The sequence below is a fragment of the Euleptes europaea genome, chromosome 12, assembly GCF_029931775.1.
Source record: "Euleptes europaea isolate rEulEur1 chromosome 12, rEulEur1.hap1, whole genome shotgun sequence".
In the NCBI taxonomy this organism is placed as follows: domain Eukaryota; kingdom Metazoa; phylum Chordata; class Lepidosauria; order Squamata; family Sphaerodactylidae; genus Euleptes; species Euleptes europaea.
Window position 1 is genome coordinate 67,053,827 of NC_079323.1, and position 6,694 is coordinate 67,060,520.

The following is a 6,694-nucleotide window of genomic DNA, read 5'->3' on the forward strand; positions in this document are numbered from 1 at the left end:
CCTTTATCTCCTCTTTCTTATCCATTAAGAGGCATACCTTTGTTCCCTTTGTCTGATATGATGTGCAGTGCAGAAATGGCTTACTAGCAGCTGCTCAGCTCTTTATGTCCATATATGGGCGTCCTTTCGTTTCAGTCCACTTTGCTTAAAGTATAAAGACTGATTTCTGAGTTACATGATCACGTTATATACATAATTTGTATACCATCCTCTGCGTTAGGACCGTACGCATTAAATGAGACTACTTAGAGATCTGTAGCACAACATTTAACTATATAACTCATAAAACACAATTATACCTTACATTGTCACTTGCAAAGTTTCTTTGTTTACAGTAGTCAGTAGGATAGCCTTTAGCAAGGTTGCAGAAGAGCAAGAAAGCATATTACTCATATCTTTGAGAGAACTTTAATGCCTTTAAGCTATAATAAGTACAGTTTCAGCTATTAATGTACTCCTAGTACATTAAGATATCTTAAGACCTTGAGAAGGTCCTGTTTTTGTGATTCTGACCTCTGGCAGCTGTGTCAGAAAGGTGATTTTGGTCACATCTTATTGATAGATTAGGAAAGGTGCTCTGCTTTGCCCCTTCAAGATCAAGGACTAGAGCGACTATTAGGTACCTCTTGATAGAGCTGACCTTGAGAGTATTCCATCAGCCTGTCAGCATTACAAAGACTTTCATTATACGTTACACAAAGCTCTGCAGTGGCCCAGTTTGCATGATGTGTTCTAGCTGTATATGGAACTAATCCTGCACATGTTCACAGAATACCATAGTTATGTCAGAGACCATGACAGGGTAAGGGTTAGGGTTAGGGTTAGGGTTAGGGTTAGGGTTAGGGTTAGGGTTAGGGTTTGGGGTTAGGGTTAGGGTTAGGGTTAGGGTTAGGGTCAGAGTCAGGGTCAGGGTCAGGGTCTGGGACAGCACAGGGACAGGGACAGGGACAGGGACAGGGTCTGGGTCTGGGTCAGGGTCAGGTTCAGTGTCAGGGTAATTGTTGTCGCGGTTCGGGGGTTTATGTTCCTACATTCTTAGAAAGGTTCCCTTCCTGAGAAGGGATATGTTCTCTTATTCAGCGAGACACCACTAGACCGGAATCAACAGTTCCTAGAAACTTCTTATTGTTCCTAGAAAATCTGTTGAACACGCCAATAAACACATTTATTTACATTATACAATATATGCTATTTGGTTGCAAAGCCTTAAAATATCATATAAGGCTAGACATCAAAAGTCTTAAACGTGTTGATATAGCAAGTAATCATTCACTCTCTATGCCTCCATAAAGGAGTATCTTAGTCAGAATATACTCATAAAGTATCCTTAGTGCAATGCACTTTCATTCAGAATATAAGGTTACAGAAATCCTGTCGAAATATGGTTAATTCTTTGGAGAAAGATTTGGTGAGAAGCATCCTCACTTAAATCATCATAATATTCAGCACAGAAGACACACTATACCTTGCTGTGTCATCTGTAGTCCTCTAAGATTCTATGCTCTATGAGAACATATGAAGTTATCCCAGAGTATCTGTATTTTCTAAGTCTTGAATCCTTTAAAGACTTCTATTTATATTCTTAACTGGTCATCATTAAGATCAGGCATTGTCTAGGTACGTGCTATGCATATTCTTTCTAGTTTTAGACAGCAATGCTGAATATATAAATACTATGTGTTAGCTTAAAGCTGTTTAAAGTCTCTTTGGCTGAGCCAATCTGTGTATGCGCTGTACAATGTATCAGCATTGTGCATATCTCACAGAGTACAGAGAGTCTCCTTTCCCTTCAGGAACATCTCTGGTATCTTGCTCTGAGGAGGTTCAGAAGTCCCTCTGTTAAGTAGAGGACCTTCTGACACTATCTCAGAGGTCTAGCTATTAGCCCTGGGTTCAGGATGCTCTTTAGCATTGGTAAGCCAAATAGGTTTAGTTTGTAAGAATCCATAAATCCAATGGACTCTCAGTGTTCCAATATATGGAAAGATCACTGCACTTAGGTTGCCATTCAAAGAATATGAATTCTAAGGGTCTCTATCCTCTTCTAGGAATAGAGCAGTCTCACAAGAAGACTGTAAGCAAGATATGTTGAAATATCCAGATCTTAATACTTCAAGATACCTCAGAGAACTGCTGTCCACGCAAGGATCAGAGTCTCAATCTTTTACGTCGCAGGCCTCTGAGATGGAGAAGTGTTACTTAAGACAGCTGCAGTCTGCCAGCAATAACAATCTGAAGTGCTGGCTGTACTGTGGCTGTATTTATACTGTTTCTAGACTCATTAAGTGTGAAGAGAGAGCCTTTATCTCCTTTTTCTTATCCATTAAGAGGCATACCTTTGTTCCCTTTTTCTGATATGATGTGCAGAAATGGCTTACTAGCAGCTGCTCAGCTCTTTATGTCCATATATGGGCGTCCTTTCGTTTCAGTCCACTTTGCTTAAAGTATAAAGACTGATTTCTGAGTTACATTATCACGTTATATACATAATTTGTATACCATCCTCTGCGTTAGGACCGTACGCATTAAATGAGACTACTTAGAGATCTGTAGCACAACATTTAACTATATAACTCATAAAACACAATTATACCTTACATTGTCACTTGCAAAGTTTCTTTGTTTACAGTAGTCAGTAGGATAGCCTTTAGCAAGGTTGCAGAAGAGCAAGAAAGCATATTACTCATATCTTTGAGAGAACTTTAATGCCTTTAAGCTATAATAAGTACAGTTTCAGCTATTAATGTACTCCTAGTACATTAAGATATCTTAAGACCTTGAGAAGGTCCTGTTTTTGTGATTCTGACCTCTGGCAGCTGTGTCAGAAAGGTGATTTTGGTCACATCTTATTGATAGATTAGGAAAGGTGCTCTGCTTTGCCCCTTCAAGATCAAGGACTAGAGCGACTATTAGGTACCTCTTGATAGAGCTGACCTTGAGAGTATTCCATCAGCCTGTCAGCATTACAAAGACTTTCATTATACGTTACACAAAGCTCTGCAGTGGCCCAGTTTGCATGATGTGTTCTAGCTGTATATGGAACTAATCCTGCACATGTTCACAGAATACCATAGTTATGTCAGAGACCATGACAGGGTAAGGGTTAGGGTTAGGGTTAGGGTTAGGGTTAGGGTTAGGGTTAGGGTTAGGGTTTGGGGTTAGGGTTAGGGTTAGGGTTAGGGTTAGGGTCAGAGTCAGGGTCAGGGTCAGGGTCTGGGACAGCACAGGGACAGGGACAGGGACAGGGACAGGGTCTGGGTCTGGGTCAGGGTCAGGTTCAGTGTCAGGGTAATTGTTGTCGCGGTTCGGGGGTTTATGTTCCTACATTCTTAGAAAGGTTCCCTTCCTGAGAAGGGATATGTTCTCTTATTCAGCGAGACACCACTAGACCGGAATCAACAGTTCCTAGAAACTTCTTATTGTTCCTAGAAAATCTGTTGAACACGCCAATAAACACATTTATTTACATTATACAATATATGCTATTTGGTTGCAAAGCCTTAAAATATCATATAAGGCTAGACATCAAAAGTCTTAAACGTGTTGATATAGCAAGTAATCATTCACTCTCTATGCCTCCATAAAGGAGTATCTTAGTCAGAATATACTCATAAAGTATCCTTAGTGCAATGCACTTTCATTCAGAATATAAGGTTACAGAAATCCTGTCGAAATATGGTTAATTCTTTGGAGAAAGATTTGGTGAGAAGCATCCTCACTTAAATCATCATAATATTCAGCACAGAAGACACACTATACCTTGCTGTGTCATCTGTAGTCCTCTAAGATTCTATGCTCTATGAGAACATATGAAGTTATCCCAGAGTATCTGTATTTTCTAAGTCTTGAATCCTTTAAAGACTTCTATTTATATTCTTAACTGGTCATCATTAAGATCAGGCATTGTCTAGGTACGTGCTATGCATATTCTTTCTAGTTTTAGACAGCAATGCTGAATATATAAATACTATGTGTTAGCTTAAAGCTGTTTAAAGTCTCTTTGGCTGAGCCAATCTGTGTATGCGCTGTACAATGTATCAGCATTGTGCATATCTCACAGAGTACAGAGAGTCTCCTTTCCCTTCAGGAACATCTCTGGTATCTTGCTCTGAGGAGGTTCAGAAGTCCCTCTGTTAAGTAGAGGACCTTCTGACACTATCTCAGAGGTCTAGCTATTAGCCCTGGGTTCAGGATGCTCTTTAGCATTGGTAAGCCAAATAGGTTTAGTTTGTAAGAATCCATAAATCCAATGGACTCTCAGTGTTCCAATATATGGAAAGATCACTGCACTTAGGTTGCCATTCAAAGAATATGAATTCTAAGGGTCTCTATCCTCTTCTAGGAATAGAGCAGTCTCACAAGAAGACTGTAAGCAAGATATGTTGAAATATCCAGATCTTAATACTTCAAGATACCTCAGAGAACTGCTGTCCACGCAAGGATCAGAGTCTCAATCTTTTACGTCGCAGGCCTCTGAGATGGAGAAGTGTTACTTAAGACAGCTGCAGTCTGCCAGCAATAACAATCTGAAGTGCTGGCTGTACTGTGGCTGTATTTATACTGTTTCTAGACTCATTAAGTGTGAAGAGAGAGCCTTTATCTCCTTTTTCTTATCCATTAAGAGGCATACCTTTGTTCCCTTTTTCTGATATGATGTGCAGAAATGGCTTACTAGCAGCTGCTCAGCTCTTTATGTCCATATATGGGCGTCCTTTCGTTTCAGTCCACTTTGCTTAAAGTATAAAGACTGATTTCTGAGTTACATTATCACGTTATATACATAATTTGTATACCATCCTTTGCGTTAGGACCGTACGCACTAAATGAGACTACTTAGAGATCTGTAGTACAACTATTTAACTATATAACTCATAAAACACAATTATACCTTACATTGTCACTTGCAAAGTTTCTTTGTTTACAGTAGTCAGTAGCATGGCCTTTAGCTAGATTGCAGAAGAGCAAGAAAGCATATTACTCATATCTTTGAGAGAACTTTAATGCCTTTAAGCTATAATAAGTACAGTTTCAGCTATTAATGTACTCTTAGTACATTAAGATATCTTAAGACCTTGAGAAGGTCCTGTTTTTGTGATTCTGACCTCTGGCAGCTGAGTCACAAAGGTGATTTTGGTCACATCTTATTGATAGATTAGGAAAGGTGCTCTGCTTTGCCCCTTCAAGATCAAGGACTAGAGCGACTATTAGGTACCTCTTGATAGAGCTGACCTTGAGAGTATTCCATCAGCCTGTCAGCATTACAAAGACTTTCATTATACGTTACACAAAGCTCTGCAGTGGCCCAGTTTGCATGATGTGTTCTTGGTGTATATGGAACTAATCCTGCACATGTTCACAGAATACCATAGTTATGTCAGAGACCATGACAGGGTTCGGGTTCGGGTTAGGGTTAGGGTAGGATTAGGGTTAGGGTTAGAAAATAGGGTTAGGGTTAGGGTTAGGGTTAGGGTTAGGGTTAAGGTTTGGGTTAGGGTTAGGGTTAGGATTAGGATTAGGGTTAGGGTTAGGTTTAGGTTTTGGGGTTAGGGTTAGGGAAAGGATCATGGTCAGGGTTACCGTTAGGGTAGGGTTAGGGTTTGGGGTTAGGGTTAGGGAAAGGATCATGATCAGGGTTACTGTTAGGGTAGGGTTAGGGTTAGGGTTAGGGTAAGGGTTAGGGTTAGGGTTAGTGTTAGGGTTAGGGTTAGGGTTTGGGGTTAGGGTTAGGGTTAGGGTTAGGGTTATTGTTAGGGTTAGGGTTAGGGGTCGGTTTAGGTTAGGGTTAGGGTTAAGGTTAGGGTTTGGTGGGGTTTGAGTAAGGGTTAGGGTTAGGGTTAGGGTTAGGGTTAGGGTTAGGATTAGGGTTAGGGTTAGGGTTAGGTTTTGGGGTTAGGGTTAGGGTTAGGGAAAGGGAAAGGATCTTGGACAGGGTTACGGTTAGGGTAGGGTTAGGGTTTGGGGTTAGGGTTAGGGAAAGGATCATGGTCAGGGTTACTGTTAGGGTAGGGTGAGGGTTAGGGTTAGGGTTAGGGTAAGGGTAAGGGTAAGGGTTAGGGTTAGGGTTAGGGTTTGGGGTTAGGGTTAGGGTTAGGGTTAGGGTTAGGGTTAGGGTTAGGGTTAGGGTTAGGGTTAGGGTTCGGTTTAGGTTAGGGTTAGGGTTTGGGGTTGGGGTTGGGGTAAGGGTTAGGGTCAGGGTCAGGGTCAGGGTCAGGGTCAGGGTCAGGGTCAGGGTCAGGGTTAGGGTCTGGGACAGGGACAGGGAAAGGTTCTGGTCAGGGTCAGGGTCAGGGACAGGGACAGGGACAGGGACAGGGACAGGGACAGGGACAGGGACAGGGACAGGGACAGGGACAGGGTCAGGGTCAGGGTCAGGGTCAGGTTCAGGGTCAGGGTCAGGGTTGTCGCGGTTCGGGGGTTTATGTTCCTACACTCTTAGAAAGGTTGCTTTCCTGAGAAGGGATATGTTCTCTTATTCAGCGAGACACCACTAGACCGAAATCAGCCCTGGGTTCAGGATTCTCTTTAGCATTGGTAAATAGGTTTAATTTGTAAGAATCCATAAATCCAATGGACTCTCAGTGTTCCAATATATGGAAAGATCACTGCACTTAGGTTGCCATTCAAAGAATAGGAATTCTAAGGGTCTCTATCCTCTTCAAGGAATAGAGCAGTCTCACAAGAAGACTGTAAGCAA